General features: G+C 41.4%; 1 protein-coding gene across 5 annotated transcripts in view; it reads left to right on the top strand.

Annotated features, from left to right (window-relative positions):
• The window catches only part of arhgef10 (Rho guanine nucleotide exchange factor (GEF) 10), a 198,651-nt gene that overhangs the window by 39,064 nt on the left and 135,385 nt on the right, over positions 1-24,202 (top strand). The gene's annotated exons all lie outside the window — the stretch shown is intronic.

The raw sequence follows: 24,202 nt of genomic DNA, 5'->3' as shown, positions 1-24,202 counted from the left end.
TGTCTGTCTCTCTTCTCATGTCTCTCTCTCTCTGTCTTTGTCTGTCTGTCCCCCTCTCTCTCTTTTTTCTCATCTCTCTTGCTCTCTCTGTCTGTCTGTCCCCCCCTTTCTCTCTTTCTCTCTCTCTCTTTCTGTCCATGTCAGTCTGTCGTGTGTGTGTGTGTGTGTGTGTGTCTCTGTCTTTCTTTGTCTGTCTGTCCCCCCTCTTTTTTTTCGTGTCTGTCTCTCTTCTCATGTCTCTCTCTCTGTCTTTGTCTGTCTGTCCCCCGCTCTCTGTCTGTCCCCCCTTTCTCTCTCTCTCTTTCTCTATCTCTCTCTTTCTGTCCATGTCTGTCTGTCGTGTGTGTGTGTCTCTGTCTTTCTTTGTCTGTCTGTCCCCCCTCTTTTTTCTCGTGTCTCTCTCTGTCTGTTCCCCCACTCTTTTTTTTTTTTTTTCTCCTCGTGTCTGTCCCCCTCCCCCTTCTCTCTGTCAGTAATTGTGTTGTAAACCTGGAGTGTGTTGTTATTAATAATTATTTTGCAGTCTTATTATTTATTCAGTTTACCTTCACGTTTATTGCCTAAATTTGATGTTTTGCCTGTCGATCATTCCTAACTACTTCCTCTTGACCTCTAACCTCTCCGGCAGTCCTCAGGCTGCGTGTTCAGTCTCGCCGGTTTTATCCTGGAGTTTATCAGTGGATTCAGTTTACTCCACTGCATTACTGCCCTATAATTACTGAAAGACCAACAGGAGGGAAACCTGAGGTCAGAGGTCACGGGAAACTTCACACACAGCACATTTGGATCAGATTTAACTGTAGTTAGTACCTTCGTTACCACTCGGACCTCTTTGAGAAGTCTAAAGTGTGATATATATAGACGACGACGATGATTAGCAAGTGTTATATGTCCACAATATTCCATAAACTAAAATTTATTAAAAAAAAACTATTAAAACATCATAAAAATTCTCATAATAATAAAAAAAATATATTTACCATCAGATAAACTGGTTCTAAGGTATGCAGTTATATTTCAACAAAAATGATATCACGAGAAAAAATATCAGGACACCTGTGATTTTCTAAAAAAACAAAAAACCAAAGCTATATCATGACCTAATTTATCACAATATCAGGATCACGTTGTCATATTGCTCAGCCGAAGAACCCGTGAGAGCGTTCGAACTTGTAGTTAATCTCCTGCCTGGTGTGTAGCGTCCGTCCGGCGTTTTTAGCGCTGATGAGAGAGAAGCATAGCTTACTGCACAGGCTTTACTACAGAATAGCATTTATTTGTAATTAAAATCTACTTAAAATGAACTAATGCATACGATTTTAATGAAGTGGGAAACAAAGGTGTTTGTTTGCTACATGTAGATAGATAGATAGATAGATAGATAGATAGATAGATAGATAGATAGATAGATAGATAAACTTTATTTCGGTGTCACTCCACAATACACAATAAAAATACCATACAGAGGTATATAAATACAAAATTCAGTCAGATTACCCCCCTCCCTTTGACAGAAATAAGAAGTGTTGGGGACCACTCAAAAAGAGTTGTGAGACACCAACTAAAAAAATCATTTAAAAAAAAAATTATATAAAAACGTACACTATGGTACCAATGAGACAAAGCACAAATGGTTGTTTTGTAAATTGGAACTCGTAAAAAACGGTCTTCTATTTAGAATGAGGTAGCAGGGTTTGGCACATTCGTTGATGCAATAATTACCAGATACAAATAAATTGTGTGTAATTTTATCATCTCATCTCATTATCTGTAGCCGCTTTATCCTGTTCTACAGGGTCGCAGGCAAGCTGGAGCCTATCCCAGCTGACTACGGGCGAAAGGCGGGGTACACCCTGGACAAGTCGCCAGGTCATCACAGGGCTGACACATAGACACACACAACCATTCACACTCACATTCACACCTACGCTCAATTTAGAGTCACCAGTTAACCTAACCTGCATGTCTGTGGACTGTGGGGGAAACCGGAGCACCCGGAGGAAACCCACGCGGACACGGGGAGAACATGCAAACTCCACACAGAAAGGCCCTCGCCGGCCACGGGGCTCGAACCCAGACCTTCTTGCTGTGAGGCGACAGCGCTAACCACTACACCACCGTGCCGCCCAGGATGCACGATGTCCCTAAACATCAACACGTCTTTGTCTAACTGCTTAAACATCAAATTAATGACGCATTCATCAGTGTGAAAATGAGTAGTTTTGAGTTCGTAGATTAGCAGCACATGTTAACTGTACTTGGATATAAACATCCTCCAGAGGTACTCGCTTTGCAAACTTTTTTTTTCTTTCTCCGTAATGTCTTGATAGACATAATGAGGAGACTTTTATACAGGTCCTTCTCAAAAAATTAGCATATTGTGATAAAGTTCATTATTTTCTGTAATGGACTCATAAACATTAGACTTTAATATATTTTAGATTCATTACACACAACTGAAGTAGTTCAAGCCTTTTATTGTTTTAATATTGATGATTTTGGCAAAAAAGTAAAGGAAAACCAAAAATCCCTATCTCAAAAAATTAGCATATTTCATCTGACCAATAAAAAAAGTGTTTTTAATACAAAAAAAGTCAACCTTCAAATAATTATGTTCAGTTATGCACTCAATACTTGGTCGGGAATCCTTTGGCAGAAATGACTGCTTCAATGCGACGTGGCATGGAGGCGATCAGCCTGTGGCACTGCTGAGGTGTTATGGAGGCCCAGGATGCTTCGATAGCAGCCTTAAGCTCATCCACAGTGTTGGGTCTGGTGTCTCTCAACTTCCTCTTCACAAAACCCCACAGATTCTCTATGGGGTTGAGGTCAGGAGAGTTGGCAGGCCAATTGAGCACAGTAATACCATGGTCAGTAAACCATTTACCAGTGGTTTTGGCACTGTGAGCAAGTGCCAGGTCGTGCTGAAAAATGAAATCTTCATCTCCATAAAGCTTTTCAGCAGATGGAAGCATGAAGTGCTCCAAAATCTCCTGATAGCTAGCTGCATTGACCCTGCCTTTGATAAAACACAGTGGACCAACACCAGCAGCTGACATGGCACCCCAAATCATCACAGACTGTGGAAACTTCACACTGGGCTTCAAACACCTTGGATTCTGTGCCTCTCCACTCTTCCTCCAGACTCTAGAACCGTGATTTCCAAATTAAATGCAAAATGTACTTTCATCTGAAAAGAGGACTTTGGACCACTGAGCAACAGTCCATTTCTTTCTCTCCTTAGCCCAGATAAGACACTTCTGACATTGTCTCTGGCTCAGGAGTAGCTTGATATCAGGAATGCGAAAGTTGTATCCCCTTTCTTGAAGATGTCTGTTCGTGATGGGTCTTGATACACTGACACCAGCCTCAGTCCACTCCTTGTGAAGCTCTCCCAAGTTCTTGAATCAACTTTTCTTGACAATCCTCTCAAGACTGCGGCCATCCCTGTTGCTTGTGCACCTTTTCCAGCCACCCTTTTCAGCAATGACCTTTTGTGGCTTACCCTCCTTGTGGAGGGCATCAGTGATCATCTTCTGGACAACAGTCAAGTCAGCAGTCTTCCCCATGATTGTGGTTGTGTGTACTGAACTAGACCGAGAGATGCACTGTGTTCATACTGTTTTACTCAAACTCGAAATGAAATATTCTAATATTTTGAGATGTGGTTTTTTTTTATGTTTTTGTACTGTATGCCATACTGATTAAAATTAAAATAGAAAAATGCTTGAAACATTTTAGTTTATGTGTAATGAGTCGATAATATATAACATTTTCACTTTCTTAAATAACTGATGGAAAATATTGAACTTTTTCACAATATTCTAATTTTTTGAGAAGGACCTGTATATTTGCCAGGATAAGATGAAACCACGGTTATACACTCGCCGGCCACTTTAACAGGAACTTGTTGTTGTTGATTTTAAGTTCCCTGTTCTTGGCTGCAGGAGTGGAACCCAATGTGGTGTTCTTTCTCCTGTTGCGTACTGAGATGCTTTTCTGCTCAGCACGGTTGTAAAGAGTGATTTATACGAGTTATCCTTCCTGGCCAAAAAAAAGATCGAACCACCTTGAATTTGTCCATTTTCCTCTGCCCTCTCATCACCCGCAGAACTGTCGCTTGCTCGCTCGCTCACTCACTCGATGTTTTTTGTTTTTCGCACCATTCTGTGCAAAGACTGTTGCGTGTGAAAACCCCAGGAGATCAGTAGTTTCTGAAGTACTCAAACCAGCACCCGTGCTACAGTGAAAGAAAGTCGCACTTCACTGTGAGATCACAATTTTTCCCGTTCTGATGTTTGGACATTGTGAACATTTCATTAGCTGAAGCTCTTGATGTGTATCTGTGTGATTTTGTTCTGCTGTCGGAGGATCGGCTGATCACAGAACGGCATCAAACAGAACGGCAGGTGGGTGGATGGCTGTTCCTAATAAAGTGGCCAGCGAATAAGGTTTTTATTTAGTTTGTTTGTTAGAGTCGAGCTTTCCGCAGCCATATGATTGATCCGAGGAATCATTTGAGTCAGTCGTTCTGATTTGTTGCTTGACCACATCGTGCCTAATTTGCATACATTTGCATAAACCGTGGCTCCGTGTTGCACGCTTGCATAGGAAATGAGCTCACTCGCGTGAAGTCACCTTGATATAATCTGTCACTCTGTGCTAATCGTCACTAACAGTATAATAGTCATAGTATCTAACGTCCCAACCGGTCGTCACTGGTTTTACAGCCGATAAGATCATCAGTTTAATAACGGTTGTTTATTAAAGCTGTTATTTTACGGGAAGGAAAACATTTGAGAATTGAAGAATGGATCACCTGTCTCGAACACGCGTCTGTGGAATTTCATCCCCCGTGCCGTCCTTCCTTCACGGTTCACTGTCATGTTGTCACTCCGTCTTTCAGCGGAAGAAGAGCAGCGTTTTCCAGCCGCTGTAGCTACACGCTCGTACGCGTGCCGATAGCGTGACTGAACATGGCAGCTTGGAAGAGTGTTGGAGGTTTTTTGGACTTTAGAAGTATTCTTTCCAACGTTACATTTGTTCCTTCACAAAGGCTTACTTCTGCTATGCTTGTTAGAGCCTGGGTCATAAATAAACCACCTTGGGGCTGTGCTGTTACAGGAACATAATCAACAGCGTCAGGTGCAGAGCCTAATCTAGGGCGCGTAATACGCGTTTTTTATCTGTCTGTCGCACATCCACTTTTTGGGCGCGAGAGTGATATCGCGTATCTATTCATTTTGTCGTGCATTTATAAGTAGAGAGCGTGTAGTCACGTTTTACTGAATCTTGTGCGTATCAATTTGTCAGCACCAGCTAGCAAGCACTGCGGTAAATATAGCGTTGTTTACACACCAATCGGAAAATATCGGAAAGGACCGAAGTATTCCGAATGGTTTATTTAGCGGGTAAAACAGTTTTGTGAACTATTATATCATTGGTCACTGAACCGGAAGACAGTGTATCTCAACCAATCGTGTGAAGTGTTTTAAAAATACCCAAAAGCACATGGCATATCGTTCTGTCTCATCCAAACATAACAATAAGTACAAATATGATCTTAGAGTAATTATATGACAGTGTGAAGACATACTAAGTCATTTGATTCTGATTGATAATGGTTTTTGTAGTTTGAATTTGATATTTTCCTAATGCCAATATACAGTGGTGCTTGAAAGTTTGTGAACCCTTTAGAATTTTCTATATGTCTGCATAAATATGACCTAAAACATCATCAGATTTTCACACAAGTCCTAAAAGTAGATAAAGAGAACCCAGTTAAACAAATGAGACAAAAATATTATACTTGGTCATTTATTTATTGAGGAAAATGATCCAATATTACATATCTGTGAATGGCAAATGTATGCGAACCTTTGCTTTCAGTATCTGGTGTGACCCCCTTGTGCAGCAATAACTGAAACTAAACGTTTGCGGTAACTGTTGATCAGTCCTGCACACCAGCTTGGAGGAATTTTAGCCCGTTCCTCCGTACAGAACAGCTTCAACTCTGGGATGTTGGTGGGTTTCCTCACATGAACTGCTCGCTTCAGGTCCTTCCACAACATTTCCATTGGATTAAGGTCAGGACTTTGACTTGGCCATTCCAAAACATTCACTTTATTCTTCTTTAACCATTCTTTGGTAGAACAACTTGTGTGCTTAGGGTCGTTGTCTTGCTGCATGACCCACCTTCTCTTGAGATTCAGTTCATGGACAGATGTCCTGACATTTTCCTTTAGAATTCGCTGGTATAATTCAGAATTTATTGTTCCATCAATGATGGCAAGCCGTCCTGGCCCAGATGCAGCAAAACAGGCCCAAACCATGATACTACCACCACCATGTTTCACAGATGGGATAAGGTTCTTATGCTGGAATGCAGTGTTTTCCTTTCTCCAAACATAACGCTTCTCATTTAAACCAAAAAGTTCTATTTTGGTCTCATCCATCCACAAAACATTTTTCCAATAGCCTTCTGGCTTGTCCACGTGATCTTTAGCAAACTGCAGATGAACAGCAATGTTCTTTTTGGAGAGCAGTGGCTTTCTCCTTGCAACCCTGCCATGCACACCATTGTTGTTCAGTGTTCTCCTGATGGTGGACTCAGGAACATTAACATTAGCCAATGTGAGAGAGGCCTTCAGTTGTTTAGAAGTTACCCTGGGGTTCTTTGTGACCTCGCCGACTATTACACGCCTTGCTCTTGGAGTGATCTTTGTTGGTCAACCACTCCTGGGGAGGGGAACAATGGTCTTGAATTTCCTCCATTTGTACACAATCTGTCTGACTGTGGATTGGTGGAGTCCAAACTCTTTAGAGATGGTTTTGTAACCTTTTCCAGCCTGATGAGCATCAACGACGCTTTTTCTGAGGTCCTCAGAAATCTCCTTTGTTCATGCCATGATACACTTCCACAAACATGTGTTGTGAAGATCAGACTTTGATTGATAGATCCCTGTTCTTTAAATAAAACAGGGTGCCCACTCACACCTGATTGTCATCCCATTGATTGAAAACACCTGACTCTAATTTCACCTTCAAATTAACTGCTAATCCTAGAGGTTCACATACTTTTGCCACTCACAGATATGTAATATTGGATCATTTTCCTCAATAAATAAATGACCAAGTATAATATTTTTGTCTCATTTGTTTAACTGGGTTCTCTTTATCTACTTTTAGGACTTGTGTGAAAATCTGATGATGTTTTAGGTCATATTTATGCAGAAATATAGAAAATTCTAAAGGGTTCACAAACTTTCAAGCACCACTGTACAATTAGTTTGATAATGTTTGGTATTATGTAAGTTTTATTTAAAAATATTATGAAATATATTTAATCTGTTCTTGTGTAATTGTAGGTACTGTAAGATTGTAAATGATAGAGATTATAGACTTTTTAGGAAGTCTGAATTTTGAGATTATCTCCAGTCATTTATGTCAAAATCTAGTTTAAACACGGGTAGACTGTTTAGTGTTTTTCACTTTCATGAAAGGTGGTCTGAACAAAACCAATATGATAGCATTTTTAAATATTTGATAGTGATTTTATTTTATTCAGAAAGTCAGATTTTTCATCTTATTATTAATTAATAGTGGCAAGACTACATGGATTTTAGACTTAACTATATCAAATGATGTAATATTAACCTAGTCATATTTGATATGCAACATTATACTACTGGTGGTCAAATTGGTAAAAATAGGCTAGTCACATGATTTATAGTAAAACAGTAACCTAGTCATATACAGTGATGGGAATAACGGCGTTAGAAATAAACGGCGTTACTTTTTTTAGTAACGAGTAATCTAGCTAATTACTTTTTACATCGTTATAACGCCGTTCCCGTTACAATAAAATACTATGCGTTACTTTATTAAAGCTGTTTTCATCTGGCACGCTGCTCGTTCAGCCTTTCTTTACTCTGCCTTCGTGTGGGGCGGGGAGACACGAGACAACGGCACAGTAAGCCAATCAGAGTAGATTTGGACAACATACGTAGGTAGGCCACGCCTACTGCACTACTGCGCGCTCTTTCAATCGGAAGACCCAGCGATGGCGAGCGGTCAGCCCAGCACTGCGCTTTCACACTGGAAATACAGCCATTACTTTTCATTACTTGAAATAAAAGGCAAGAGTGTTTACATGCAATGCACATTATGTCGAGGAACAAAGCGTTTGTCCTCGTCAGTGGCCAGTAATTAGTAACATAATTTTAATAACTACAAAATATATTGCATTTGATAGATGTCTTATCTCACATTGTCCCACAAAAATATTAATATAGTGTAGATAACGTTACTAATTGGTTCTGTTAAGTGTCCATTTCAGTCATTAAACACATTTAACATTCACTTTTATTATGATTACACTAATTGAATTAGATTTTTTTGAGGGGGAACAAAATGTAACGGAATAATTACTTTCCCTGGTAATTAGTTACTTTTATGACAAAGTAACTCTGTTACTAACTCAGTTACCTTTTGGGAAAAGTAACTAGTAACTATAACTAATTACTTTTTGAAAGTAACGTGCCCAACACTGGTCATATCACAGAAAACTAGTCATATTTGTAAGGTTTTGCAGTATATAATTCTTCATCTAGTTTTTGATGTAAAATCTTTACATTTTTAAAGTTCAGATCTGATCATAATGTTTGTGCAATACTATAAACTGTGGCTAAGTGTTTGCTGATATGGTTTTCATATCACTGTATTAAAGGATATGTATCGTGCCATAATTATATTCTATAGATTAACATCTGATATGAATGTTTGTTACATGTATTTAGTTTTATTAATAAAACTGTTCTGTTTATACACTGAGTGCAGAATTATTAGGCAAGTGAGTATTTTGACCACAACATCCTTTTAATGCATGTTGTCCCACTCCAAGCTGTTTAGGCTTGAAAGCCTACTACCAATTAAGTATATCAGGTGCTGTGCATCTGTGTAATGAGAGGGGGTGTGGTCTAATGACATCAACACCCTATATCAGGTGTGCATAATTATTAGGCAACCTCTTTTCCTCTGGCAAAATGGGTCAGAAGAGAGATCTGACAGACTTTGAAAAGTCTAAAATTGTGAGATGTCTTGCAGACGGATGCAGCACTCTTGAAATTGCGAAGATGTTGAAACATGATCACCGAACAATCAAGCGTTTCATTGCAAATAGTCAACAGGGTCGAAAGAAGCGTGTGGGGGAAAAAAAGGCGCAAAATAACTGCACATGATCTGCGGAAAATCAAGCGTGAAGCTAACAAGCAGCCATTAGCATCCAGTTCTGCCATATTCCAGAGTTGCAACATTCCTGGAGTGTCAAAGAGTACAAGGTGTGCAATACTGAGGGACATGGCCAAGGTAAGGAAGGCTGAAAAACGACCACCACTGAGTAAGGCACACAAGATAAAACATCAAGACTGGGCCAAGAAATATCTTAAGACTGATTTTTCTAAGGTGCTGTGGTCTGATGAGATGAGAGTGACTCTTGATGGGCCAGATGGATGGGCCTGTGGCTGGATCAGTAATGGGCACAGAGCTCCACTCTGACTCAGACGCCAGCAAGGTGGAGGTGGAGTACTGCTATGGGCTGGTATCATCAAAGACGAGCTTGTTGAACCTTTTCGAGTTGAGGATGGACTCAAACTCAACTCCCAGACCTACTGCCAGTTTCTGGAAGAAACCTTCTTCAAGCAGTGGTATAGGAAAAAGTCAGCATCTTTCAAGAAGAACATGATTTTCATGCAGGATAACGCTCCATCTCATGCGTCCACTAACTCCACTGCGTGGCTAGCCAGTAAAGGTCTGAAAGGTGAAAAAATAATGACATGCCCCCCTTGTTCACCTGACCTAAACCCCATAGAGAACCTGTGGTCCATTATAAAACGTGAGGTCTACAAAGAGGGAAAACAGTACACCTCTCTGAACAGCGTCTGGGAGGCCGTGGTTGCTGCTGCACACAATGTTGGTCGTGAACAGATAAAGAAATTGACCGAATCTATGGATGGAAGGCTTTTGAGCGTCCTCATGAAGAAGGGTGGCTATATTGGTCACTGATTTGTTTTTGTTTTGTGTTTGAACGTCAGATATGTTTATTTGCAAATCTGGAGTTGTCATATCAGTGAACCTGGTGAAAATAAATAAGTGAAATGGCTACATATTTGGTTTTTATTAAGTTGCCTAATAATTCTGCACAGTGAAAGTTACCTGAACACATACATATTCTCCTAAAATGGCCAAAACTAAAAACACCCCACTCTAACTTCCATACATATTCAGCTTTGATATTTATGAGTCTTTTTGTTTGATTGAGAACATAGTTGTTGTTCAATAATAAAACTAATCCTCAAAAATACAACTTGCCTAATAATTCTGCACTCCGTGTAGATGTACTCTTGAAAATATCTACTAATGTATTACTTATTTTTCTGTCCTCGCTAACTGGAACAAATGAGGGATATTTTTACCCATGTTAATATTTTCTGTCCCCTGTTTCTACAACTAGTGAGGGATCTGTCCCCTATTTTCAAATTCCTAGATTAGGCTCTGAGGTGGAGTTGTTGCTGGCATCCTGAAGAAATTTCTCAAACAGCACGTCCTGGAGTGTTTTATTCCTATTATTCAGCATCAATTTGCCAACAATTACAGCTATTTATTTATTAAAGAACGAGAGTGTACTTTTTAACTGTTCGATAGGTATACTTAAGTTATTCCACGAAATCAAGTCGTACACGAGCTGATTGCTGACGAGGCGCGTAGCACCAAGGTTGAGTGGAATAACTGTTTTATTCTGTCCACATTCATTGGATTTTAAGAAACGGAGCATTTTTATTTTTTGCAAATTTGATAAATAAAAACTTTATACAAAACATCCGACAAAATAATTTCCGCTGAGAATGTAAACAAACCGGCGAAATGACCGGAACAGTCTGTGAAAAATGCGATGATATCTTTTTATTTTTCAAAAATTACGTTCTTACAGTGAAATATTTTGTTGCTTTTTTTTTCTTTAATTATTTTTTGTGGTTTTCGAGTAGAGATTTTATTTCGTCCTCGGTTGGTTCAGCAACATGCTCCGCCATTTTGTTTTTCTCTACTCACGGTATATGAGCTGATATCCTAGTAGTAGAGTAGCCAATCAGAGTGCACGATTGCTCATACCCAGTGAATGCGGATAGAATAAATGTTGTAGAACATCCACGAAACAAGTTTTCACTTGCATTATAGCAGCTATAAACATCAGTTCCCTCAACACCCTCTTGTTTTTTTTTTTCCTTCCTCTCTGTCTCGAAATTAATACACGGCTTGTCTTGTTGGTGGCACAGCGCAAAAGTGTAAACAGCTCAGAAAAGTTACATCTTTGCCTCTGACTGTTACAAAGCGCTGACACTGGAGACTCCTTCCCTAAATGTTGAATAAAAGCCTCCTCCTTAGCTTGGGTGAAGACTGAAGAAGAGAGTTCACTGGATAAGAAAGGATAATGTATCAGAACAAGCGTATTAATATAAACCTGTGATTGATGCCCCTTTTCCACCAAATCAGTTCCAGGGCTGGTTCGGGGCCAGTGCTGGTGCTGGTTCACAACTCGTTCAACTTGCGAGCCAGCTGAGAACCAGTTTGCTTTTCCATAGCTCGCAGTGCTAAGGGGAGCCACGCCATTACGTTGCTGTATACGTCAGTTACGTCGCTACGTTTGCATAAACCTTGGCGCAAATATCGAAGCAAAAACAACGCGGAAGAAGCAGCAGCAGCAACAACAACAACAATAATAATAATAATAATGGATGACTTCACGTTTGTACAGCTGCTGCTTCTCGTCGCTTAAAAATGGCGATCTTTCGCGATCTTGTTATTGTTGTTGGTCTTAACAACTCCGCCCCCCCGCTGACGTAAGCGGTTCTTTCCTCTGGCCAAGCAAAGAGTTGGTGCTAGCCTGGAACCGGTTTTTCTGGCCCCAGAGCCAGTTCTTTGTCAGTGGAAACAGAAAACCCGGTTCCAAACTAAGCACTGGCCCCGAACCAGCCCTGGAACTGCTTTGGTGGAAAAGGGGCATGATAGGAGCTGTGCAAAAATCACTCAAAAACCTCCTGACCAATCAGAATCCAGGATTCGTAATGAACCTGAACCGCAAAAGGACTTGTGTCAATGTACAGGTTGGAGAGGCGGTTGGAGTCTGAGCTGTCTGAGTAACATCTACACCAAAAGTCATGATGGTGCCCTCAAATCCTGGCAATCTCAATAAAAACAGCAACACGATGAAAGTGTTATCTGGATGTACCGTACACTGCTTTGATTGGAAGCCTGTCCAGTTTGGATTTCCAAACCAATATGAAAATCTCCAAATGTCTGATTGTGCATGTTCTAGTTTGGGAATCCCCTTTTAGCAGAAGGACTCCAGGGAAACCCGTCCCTGTTCCTGGTACAAATCCGTTTCCTGTTAGTACAATCCTGTTTCCTGTCTTCGCACGCCTCAGTTTTGCCAACATTTCCCTCATTAAATTCCACAAAAACAACCATATAAACCATCATTTACTACCTGCTGTGTTCTCCATCCAGTATCCTGAGGAATTCCAGTCATATCTCAGCGCTGCTGGGTTCTGGATTCTGATTGGACAGGAAGTGTTGAAGTGCTGTACGATCAGGAAAGCAGAAACCATCAAAGGACGGTTTGAATGACAAAAAAGACAATAAAGTAAACCAGGTTAACGTGTAGGGCAAATCGTTCCACAGTTTTGGAGGCTATACATTTCCTCTGGGCTTCAGCTTTGATTTTCGAGCAACCAGAAGCAACTGGTCCATGGACCTGAGTGACCTTGATGGGACGTGTGGTTGTAAAAGGTCAGAGAGCCGGGTTGGAGCGAGTCCATCCATGTACTGATTTGTAGGTAAACGATGATAATTTTAAAGGGGACATGTCCTACACTCTTTCGATTATTTTGTGTTATTCCATAAGATACTTTTGTAAAGTTTCCAATTGTTTTGTTAAAAAAAGGCCTCGATTCTTTTTTTATTATGGTGTCAAGACCCTACAAGATAAGACGGGCTGATTTTCGTAGCTCATCTCATTATCTGTAGCCGCTTTATCCTGTTCTACAGGGTCGCAGGCAAGCTGGAGCCTATCCCAGCTGACTACGGGCGAAAGGCGGGGTACACCCTGGACAAGTCGCCAGGTCATCACAGGGCTGACACATAGACACAGACAACCATTCACACTCACATTCACACCTACACTCAATTTAGAGTCACCAGTTAACCTAACCTGCATGTCTTTGGACTGTGGGGGAAACCGGAGCACCCGGAGGAAACCCACGCGGACACGGGGAGAACATGCAAACTCCGCACAGAAAGGCCCTCGCCGGCCCCGGGGCTCGAACCCAGACCTTCTTGCTGTGAGGCGACAGCGCTAACCACTACACCACCGTGCCGCCCGATTTTCGTAGCTGTGCCTTTAAATATTAAATATATAAATAGTTTTGTTCTGATTGGCTAGCATCTTGAACCAAGAACTCGGTTATTTATACCCACGGAATTTTCTTTTTGCGACGGTCTTCATTGTGCTGTTTTTATGATGGCCTCCGGGTGCTTGTGTTTCCAAAACTACAACCCCAATTCCAGAAAAGTTGGAACGCTGTGTAAACTGTAAATAAAAACAGAATGTGATAATTTGAAAATCATTGTGTATTTCACTGAAAACAGTACAAAGACAATATATCAAATGTTGAAACTGAGAAATTTTCTTGTTTTTTGAGAAATATATGCTCGTTTTGAATTTGATGTCAGCGACACATTTCAGAAAAGTCGGGACAGGGGCGTGTTTACCACTGTGTTGCATCACCTCTACTTTTAACAACACACTGTAAATGTTTGGGAACTGAGGAGACCAATTGCTGTAGTTTTGAAAGAGAAATGTCGTCCCATTCTTGCCTGATAGACAATTTCAGTTGCTCAACAGTTCAGGATCTCCTTTGTCATATTTTGCGCTTCATAATGCGCCAAATGTTTTAAATGGGAGACAGGTCTAGACTGCAGGCAGGCCAGTTTAGCACCTGCACTCTGACTACAGAGCCATGCAGTTTTAATATGCACAGAAAGCAGTTTGCTGTTGTCTTGCTGAAAGAAGGAAGGCCTTCCCTGAAAAAGATTTAGTCTGGATGGCAGCATATTGCTCTGAAATGTGTATACTGGCGATCGACTCCAGCAGAGCTGGCACATCTCTGTCTTCTTGATTCAGATTGCTCGGGGTGGTCATATGTTAATGAGAGGGTGGTACCATAAACAATAAGAGCCAATTGTCTTTTGTAACTGACCTGTTCTCACCACCCATTTTCTTTCTGTGGTTGTTAAGCCAGTATCTCACTGGGCTGCGACAAATTGCGAACGTCATTCGCGAGAGTTTCAAAAGTGTCTTGAAACATTCGCGGGGCTTCCCTATTTCCTCGTATGAGTCACAAAGTGTCGCTCCTTCATCGCTGAAATTTTGAACATGTTCAAAAAATTAGTGCGACACAATTTCTCTCAAAATAGCCGCAAGTGCGTTGCTGGTGTCGCAAAGTCGTCGCGAACCCTTCTCGAGTCAGTTTCCGTCAGGCTTCCTCTACTTCCCTGCCTGCCGAGGGAAAGCCGGGCTGCGACAGCCTGCGACTAGTTGGAGAGACAACAATTGCGGTAAAATATGCGAATATCAATTCAGTGTGATTTCAAGTGAAAATTGTCGCTAATTCGCATATTTTATCGCAATTGTGGTGTCTCCAACTAGTCGTGGGCTGTCGCAGCCCAGTGAGATACTACCCTTAGACTGCGAAGGTAACGGTCCACTTTGAAAGGCGCAGTATGTCCCCAAGTTGTTGTTATACAGATATGTTAATAAGAGAAAAGGTTTCCATGGGATGTCCCCTTTAAAATCAGTCCTTAAACATACAGGGAGGTCAGTATGGGGGAAATGTGCTCTCATTTGCGTGTTTCGAGCCGCAGCATTTTGGACCCACTGCAAGCAAGGCTTGGTTACCACCAATGTATTGGGCTAATAATAATAATAATTAATAATGTTACATTTATGTATTGTCTTTCACACTCCTAATGTGTAGTGCAGTTCACAACAGTTGTCCAGTCAGAAAGAGATAAAAGCATGTGTAACCCTTCTGAAATCATACTATTTAAAAAAAAATTGAGTTTGATAAGGGTCTCAGTTGGAAAAAATTTGATCAGATTTGATCAGAGTTTATCTGTTCGTCTGATTTAAAACCATTTTCCTTCATCAAACCCAGTTTTTTTACGTTTGGTTTTACAAAAGGTTCCAGGGAACACAAGTCCATATGAAGGGCGCCATGGGCACCTCTGGGTCCAAATATCTGTACTTCTGTTTTGTTCTCATTAAAGTTTAAAAAATTTAAAGGCCATCCAAGCTTTGGCGTCCTTGCGACAGTCCAACAATGGTTTTATAAAGTGTCAGTCTCATGTCTGTTCAAAGGCAGGTACATTTGAGTGTCACTGAGTGCATAACAGCGGAAAGAGATACCATACTTTTTAAGAACGGAACCTCGAGGAGCATATGGGTGAAAATGGGATTGGCCCGAGAATAGAACCCTGGGGGACTCCAGGGAGGGAAGGGTGCTGAAGAGGATAGCGATTCACCAAGGATGAACGAAAGGCTGCTTACAGACAAGTAAGACCAGAACCACACCAGAGCAGTACCTTTAATGCCGACATGATGCTCCAGGCAAGAGATGATGGTATGGTCTGGTTGGAAAGGCTTTAAAGCCAGACTGGAACAGCTCAAGAATGCTGTGTATGTGTGAGAAAGATTGCAGTTATATGAACACAACTTTCTCCAGATTTGAAGGAAAGAGGCGTTTAGAGATTGGGATGTCGTGAGGTGTCCTGAGATGCGTCATGAGGTGTCCTGAGATTCTATGATGTGTGATGTGAGGTGTCCTGAGATGCTATGATGTGTGATGTGAAGTGTCCAGAGATGTGTTGTGAGGTGTCCTGAGATGCTGTGATGTGATGTGAAGTGTCCCGAGATGCTAGGATGTGTGATGTGAGGTGTCCTGAGATGCTATGAAGTGATGTGAAGTGTCCTGAGATGTGTCGTGAGGTGTCCTGAGATGCGTCGTGAGGTGTCCTGAGATGCTATGCAGTGATGTGATGTGAAGTGTCCTGAGATGCTAGGATGTGTGATGTGAGGTGTCCTGAGATGCTAGGATGTGTGATGTGAAATGTCCTGAGATGCTATGCAGTGATGTGATGTGAAGTGTCCTGAGATGCTAGGATGTGTGATGTGAGGTGTCCTGAGATGCTATGATGTGTGATGTGAGGTGTCCTGAGATGCTGTGATGTGAGGTGTCCTGAGATGCTATGATGTGTGATGTGAGGTGTCCTGAGATGCTATGCAGTGATGTGATGTGAAGTGTCCTGAGATGCTAGGATGTGTGATGTGAGGTGTCCTGAGATGCTAGGATGTGTGATGTGAGGTGTCCTGAGATGCTAGGATGTGTGATGTGAAATGTCCTGAGATGCTAGGATGTGTGATGTGAAATGTCCTGAGATGCTAGGATGTGTGATGTGAGGTGTCCTGAGATGCTATGCAGTGATGTGATGTGAGGTGTCCTGAGATGCTATGCAGTGATGTGATGTGAAGTGTCCTGAGATGCTAGGATGTGTGATGTGAGGTGTCCTGAGATGCTAGGATGTGTGATGTGAAATGTCCTGAGATGCTAGGATGTGTGATGTGAGGTGTCCTGAGATGCTATGCAGTGATGTGATGTGAGGTGTCCTGAGATGCTATGCAGTGATGTGATGTGAGGTGTCCTGAGATGCTATGATGTGTGATGTGAGGTGTCCTGAGATGCTATGATGTGTGATGTGAGGTGTCCTGAGATGCTAGGATGTGTGATGTGAGGTGTCCTGAGATGCTGTGATGTGATGTGAAGTGTCCTGAGATGCTAGGATGTGTGATGTGAGGTGTCCTGAGATGCTAGGATGTGATGTGAAGTGTCCTGAGATGCTAGGATGTGTGATGTGAGGTGTCCTGAGATGCTAGGATGTGTGATGTGAGGTGTCCTGAGATGCTATGATGTGTGATGTGAGGTGTCCTGAGATGCTAGGATGTGTGATGTGAGGTGTCCTGAGATGCTGTGATGTGTTGTGAAGTGTCCTGAGATGCTAGGATGTGTGATGTGAGGTGTCCTGAGATGCTATGATGTGTGATGTGAGGTGTCCTGAGATGCTAGGATGTGTGATGTGAGGTGTCCTGAGATGCTGTGCAGTGATGTGATGTGAGGTGTCCTGAGATGCTAGGATGTGTGATGTGAGGTGTCCTGAGATGCTATGCAGTGATGTGATGTGAGGTGTCCTGAGATGCTATGATGTGTGATGTGAAATGTCCTGAGATGCAAGGATGTGTGATGTGAGGTGTCCTGAGATGCTAGGATGTGTGATGTGAGGTGTCCTGAGATGCTGTGATGTGATGTGAAGTGTCCTGAGATGCTATGCAGTGATGTGATGTGAGGTGTCCTGAGATGCTGTGATGTGTGATGTGAAATGTCCTGAGATGCAAGGATGTGTGATGTGAGGTGTCCTGAGATGCTAGGATGTGTGATGTGAGGTGTCCTGAGATGCTAGGATGTCTCATCTCATTATCTCTAGCCGCTTCATCCTTCTACAGGGTCACAGGCAAGCTGGAGCCTATCCCAGCTGACTATGGGCGAAAGGCGGGGTACACCCTGGACAAGTCGCCAGGTCATCACAGGGCTGACACATAGACACAGACAACCATTCACACTCACATTCACACCTACGCTCAATTTAGAGTCACCAGTTAACCTAACCTGCATGTCTTTGGACTGTGGGGGAAACCGGAGCACCCGGAGGAAACCCACGCGGACACGGGGAGAACATGCAAACTCCACACAGAAAGGCCCTCGCCGGCCACGGGGCTCGAACCCAGGACCTTCTTGCTGTGAGGCGACAGCGCTACCCACTGCACCACCGTGCCGCCCATGCTAGGATGTGTGATGTGAAATGTCCTGAGATGCAAGGATGTGTGATGTGAGGTGTCCTGAGATGCTATGAAGTGATGTGAAGTGTCCGGAGATGTGTCGTGAGGTGTCCCGAGATGTGTCGTGAGGTGTCCTGAGATGCTAGGATGTGTGATGTGAAGTGTCCTGAGATGCTATGCAGTGATGTGATGTGAGGTGTCCTGAGATGCTGTGATGTGAGGTGTCCTGAGATGCTATGCAGTGATGTGTCCTGAGATGCTATGATGTGTGATGTGAGGTGTCCTGAGATGCTGTGATGTGAGGTGTCCTGAGATGCTAGGATGTGTGATGTGAAATGTCCTGAGATGCTAGGATGTGTGATGTGAGGTGTCCTGAGATGCTATGCAGTGATGTGATGTGAGGTGTCCTGAGATGCTATGCAGTGATGTGATGTGAGGTGTCCTGAGATGCTATGATGTGTGATGTGAAGTGTCCGGAGATGCGTCGTGAGGTGTCCTGAGATGCGTCGTGAGGTGTCCTGAGATGCTGTGATGTGATGTGAAGTGTCCTGAGATGCTAGGATGTGTGATGTGAGGTGTCCTGAGATGCTATGAAGTGATGTGATGTGAGGTGTCCTGAGATGCTATGATGTGTGACGTGAGGTGTCCCGAGATGCTATGATGTGTGATGTGAGGTGTCCCGAGATGCTAGGATGTGTGATGTGAGGTGTCCTGAGATGCTATGAAGTGATGTGATGTGAGGTGTCCTGAGATGCTGTGATGTGAGGTGTCCCGAGATGCTAGGATGTGTGATGGGAGGTGTTCTGAGATGCTATGAAGTGATGTGATGTGATGTGAGGTGTCCTGAGATGCTAGGATGTGTGATGTGAGGTGTCTTGAGATGCTGTGATGTGATGTGAGGTGAGGTGTCTTGAGGTGCTATGAAGTGATGTGATGTGATGTGAGGTGTCCTGAGATGCTAGGATGTGTGATGTGAGGTGTCCTGAGATGATGTGATGTAAGGTGTCTTGAGATGCTGTGATGTGATGTGATCTGAGGTGTCCTGAGATATTTGCACCACATTTTGCTCATGAGCTCCTCAGCAACTCCAGTTAACAGTGCTACTGTACCGCAATGTGCTATCCAGATTCCACATCCCATTAAATTCTGAGCACATTTTCTTCAGAAACTTGGATCCACCCTGTAAATTATACATGTTCCGGGTCTTTCCACGCTTCTACAAGGACGATCCACCTCCTCAAACCACTGGCGTGGGGAACTGGTTTTAAAAATAGCTGCAGGCCCGGGAGTGATGGAGGAGGCAGTGAGCCTTAACCCCAACGTCACGCCAAGTGTTTCTAAGAATAAGGAATGTGTTGATGTGTGCATTCTTCACTGCACTTCGAGTGAAAACTCCACTTTCAGAGTTTTTCTTATGCAGTGTCTCTTTTAAGAAGAATGTGAGAAAGCTGATTTAAAACTTAAGCAAGCAACCGCTTACAAAATAGATGCAAAATATTTTCTTCCACCTAGCTAATCTGTGTGAGAAAACGTATCCCGATTTAAATTGTTTTAGGTAATCTGAGAAGCTAGAAAGTAATTTTAACTAGGATTGCTCAGATTTAGCTGGATTAGCTAATAGATTTGGCTAAGATTAGCAAGGATTGCTCACATTAGCTAAGATGTGTTTAGATTTAGCTAGATTAGCAAGGAAAGCTCAGATTAGCTAGATAGTGTTTCGATTCAGTTAGATTAGCAAGGATAGCTCAGATTAATTAAATGGTGCTTAGATTTAGCTAGATTAGCAAGGATTGTTCACAATTAGCTAGATTAGCCTTGTGGTGTTTTAGATTTAACTAGATTAGCAAGGATTGCACCGATTAGCTAGGTGGTGTTCAGATTTAAGTAGTTTAGCAAGGAATGTTTAGAATTGTGTTTATATTTAGCTAGATTAGCAAGGATTGCTTAGATCAGCTAAGAGGTGTTTAGATTTAGCTAGTTTAGCAAGGATTGCTCAGAATTAGCTAGATTAGCTAAAATGTGTTTAGATTTAGCTAGATTAGCAAAGATTTCACAGATTAACTAGATTAAGAGGTCTTATATTTAACTAGATTAGCAAGGATTGCTCAGATTTAGCTAGATTAGCTAGGTGGTGTTTAGATTTAACTAGATTAGCAAGGATCGCTCAGATTTAGCTAGATTAGCTAGGTGGTGTTTTAGATTTAACTAGTTTAGCAAGGATTGTTCAGAATTAGCCAGATTAGCTAAAATGTGTTTAGATTTAGCTAGATTAGCAAGGATTGCTCAGATTAACTAGATTAAGAGGTCTTTAGATTTAGCTAGATTAGCAAGGATTGCTCAGATTAACTAGATTAAGAGGTCTTTAGATTTAACTAGATTAGCAAGGATTGCTCAGATTTAGCTAGATTAGCTAGGTGGCATTTAGATTTAATTAGCTTAGCAAGGATTGTTCAGAATTAGCCAGATTAGCTAAAATGTGTTTAGATTTAGCTAGATTAGCAAGGATTGCTTAGATCAGCTAAGAGGTGTTTAGATTTAGCTAGCTTAGCAAGGATTGCTCAGAATTAGCTAGATTAGCTAAAATGTGTTTAGATTTAGCTAGATTAGCAAGGATTGCACAGATGAACTAGATTAAGAGGTCTTGAGATTTAACTAGATTAGCAAGGATTGCTCAGATTTAGCTAGATTAGCTAGGTGGTATTCAGATTTAACTAGCTTAGCAAGGATTGTTTAGAATTAGCTAGATTAGCTAAAATGTGTTTAGATTTAGCTAGATTAGCAAGGATTGCTTAGATCAGCTAAGAGGTATTTGGATTTAGCTAGATTAGCAAGGATTGCTCAGATTTAGCTAAATTAACTAAAATGTGTTTAGATTTAGCTAGATTAGCAAGGATTGCACAGATGAACAAGATTAAGAGGTCTTTAGATTTAACTAGATTAGCAAGGATTGCTCAGATTTAGCTAGATTAGCTAGGTGGTGTTTAGATTTAACTAGCTTAGCAAGGATTGTTTAGAATTAGCTAGATTAGCTAAAATGTGTTTATATTTAGCTAGATTAGCAAGGATTGCTTAGATCAGCTAAGAGGTATTTGGATTTAGCTAGATTAGCAAGGATTGCTCAGATTTAGCTAAATTAGCTAAAATGTGTTTAGATTTAGCTAGATTAGCAAGGATTGCACAGATGAACTAGATTAAGAGGTCTTTAGATTTAACTAGATTAGCAAGGATTGCTCAGATTTAGCTAGATTAGCTCGGTGGCGTTTAGATTTAACTAGTTTAGCAAGGATTGTTCAGAATTAGCTAGATTAGCCTGGTGATGTTTAGATTTAGCTAGATTAGCAAGGATTGTTTAGATTTAGCTTTGGGATGTTCAGATTTTAGTCGGCTAAGCTAAGAGTCGTTCAGGTTTAGCCCAGTGATCTCGGAGGAGTTTAGATTTGGCCAGGAGGCGTTCAGGTTTAGCCAGATTAGCAAGGAGATGTTCAGCTTTTTATCTGGATTATTATAATTATTAGCCAAATTATTCTCTTTTTAAAAAGGTTGTGTTAGAATAAACATTTATTTATTAACACGATAATGGATGTCTTTCATTTGTATTCCTGCTGTTTGTTTAGGAAACTCGTTTTTGCTCCAACAAAATCCGACCTGTCTCTTGTGAAATTACAGGCCACCCAGCCACCTCATTAATATTCATTTAGCTCGCAAATAATCACAGTTTAATAATAAGGTTACGTGAAAAGATTTTATACATCATGACTATTTTCTTACCTAGAGGTACCAACATTTATGCTTCTGCTGTAGAGCTTGCGATTTTGGCTTCCTTGTGACCGTGATATTCGAGACGTTCCTGAACTTTCCTGACTGATTCACGGGGAGTTTAGTTTTTGGAGAACAGAGGTGTATTTGCCGCAGTTTTTGGCTCATTTCCCTGGACTGGTTTCATTCCTCACTGTGTGTGTGTGTGTGTGTTATCGCTCGTGCTAACTGGGAGCTGTGTGTATCTCCAAAATCTCCTCCTATTTCACGAAGTCCTATTTAAAGTCATGCACCGCTGGTGGTTATTTCATACAGTCGAGTGGTTAAAACTGATCCTGTAAGCCTGAACCCCTTCAGAGCAATTCCAGCGTTATGGACGTGACACTTGAACTCAAAATGGCAACAAATGACCCAGTGCATGTTTTATTGTCTCCCAGTATTTAAACAGGTGTTGCATATTTTAAGGCTGTACCATACTGGAGAAGTGATAGAACAAGAACAATTCCCATAGTACATCTAGGGCATGCCAGAAAACGCCAATAAAAGATGCGTTATGGATGTGACAGAAAAAGTATCACTTTTCTTGGGTGACTGTACATTTTTATCAAACTCTGTGAAATTGTAAACCTAATGTCGAAATGGAGATATCCGTTTGATAGAGGGGTCCAAGGTGAATATTAAAAAATCTTTGTTTAAAATATTTTGTATTTCATGCAGAGTTTCGGAAGGAAAAGTCAGCGTTACGGATGTGACGAAATTCCGTTATGGATGTGACGCGTCTGAAATAGACATGGCATATGTTTAGAAAATCAGCAATTTAACCACCATAACCCTTTGAAAAACTCTGTAAATATCAGCTAAAACTATCAAAGTTCTTAAATAATATTTAGGATGGCTATTGTTTTGCTGTTTTGTGGATTTTAGCATACATTTCTGTGGCTTGTGGCAATAATATAGAATTGTACATGATCAAAGTTGATTTTAGCTTGGGTTTTACATTATAAGAAAGAAAGACTGACAGTGACACATTAGGTTGGTTACAAATTGGTTCAACTTATTCACATCTGTAAAATACAGGCCTAGGTGAGATCTCTGGGAGTGGTTTTGATGTATTACATGTTGCTTTATTTTTGCATGGTGAGGTTGACATTTACATGGAATTGCCCTTCAGTTCCTTTTAGGGGTGTGCAAAAATATCGATACGGCGATATATCGCGATACTTTGGCTTCCGATTCAATATCGATACTCAAAATTTGAATATCGATATTTTTTCAAATAATAAAATCATGTTTCAGACGGGTTGTAAATCCAGTACGACTTCCGCACCTCCGCTCCGCGAGGTGTCGCTGTGCCGCTACCTCACTGCAAGGCACTCTTCGTCTTCTCTTTTTTTCCCCGGCGGTTGCAGTGAGGAAAAAAAACAGGCAAGCATGGCTGTTAACGTAAACCTAGAGACGCCGCCGAACTTTAAGGCAGATGTTTGGAGCCACTTTGGATTCCAAAGGAAAGGAGAAAAAAAAAACAGTGAGCCGGACAAAGAGAATGCACTTTGCAAAACCTGTTTCGCTCCAATTAAATTAAGATGCTCCAATTAAGATGCCCACTGCACTTTTCAATGCGTTTCAGACAGTGTGTTGTTCCTGCAAAATACAGGGATGCAAACAGCGCGCCTTTTGGCGGATGGCGCCTTTTTCACGGCTGAATCGCGCAGATCCGAATTTTTTTGGGGGGGGGGCGTTGGAGTGTCTGATTATAATTTCAAAGTAAATTCTGTATTAAAATGACTAAATAAGCAAATCCGTTACAGTCCATGAAACAGGAAGTATAAGGATGAGAAAAAAACAGTTTAAATCGGGAAGCTGCGCACATTTGCGCAGTCCTGCCGCTCAGGCTGCACAAATGTGCGCAGCTTTCTGATTTAAACTGTTTTTTTCTCATCCTTATACTTCCTGTTTCATGGACTGTAACGGATTTGCTTATTTAGTCATTTTAATACAGAATTTACTTTGAAATTATAATCAGACACTCCAACACCCCCCCCCCCCCCCCCCCCCCCAAAAAAAAAAAACCGGATCTGCGCGATTCAGCCGTGAAAAAGGCGCCATCCGCCAAAAGGCGCGCTGTTTGCATCCCTGAAAATAAGCACAAGTTAAATGTTCTCCGGTACATGTTCTCAAGTTTACAAAGAACAAATTGATATTAGTGTTAGCACTGAAATGTATGTGCAGTCTGCAGTGCAAGTTTTAAGTTTTCATAAAACAATTTGATTCTGCTTGTTAAGCAGCACTGATGTGTCCATGCTTACAGAAAAGTTGAGAATACTAGCACAGAAATGGGAATTTTCTGTATGTTGTAGTGAAGCAACTCTTGGTTTTGCCAGCAGTGGAATAGAGACAAATATATGTCTGGCAAGAGTGTGTAGTTATGTATGTGAAATGTAATTT

Source organism: Neoarius graeffei, chromosome 11 (assembly GCF_027579695.1).
Source record: "Neoarius graeffei isolate fNeoGra1 chromosome 11, fNeoGra1.pri, whole genome shotgun sequence".
NCBI lineage: Eukaryota > Metazoa > Chordata > Actinopteri > Siluriformes > Ariidae > Neoarius > Neoarius graeffei.
This window is presented reverse-complemented; position numbering and strand designations above follow the sequence as displayed.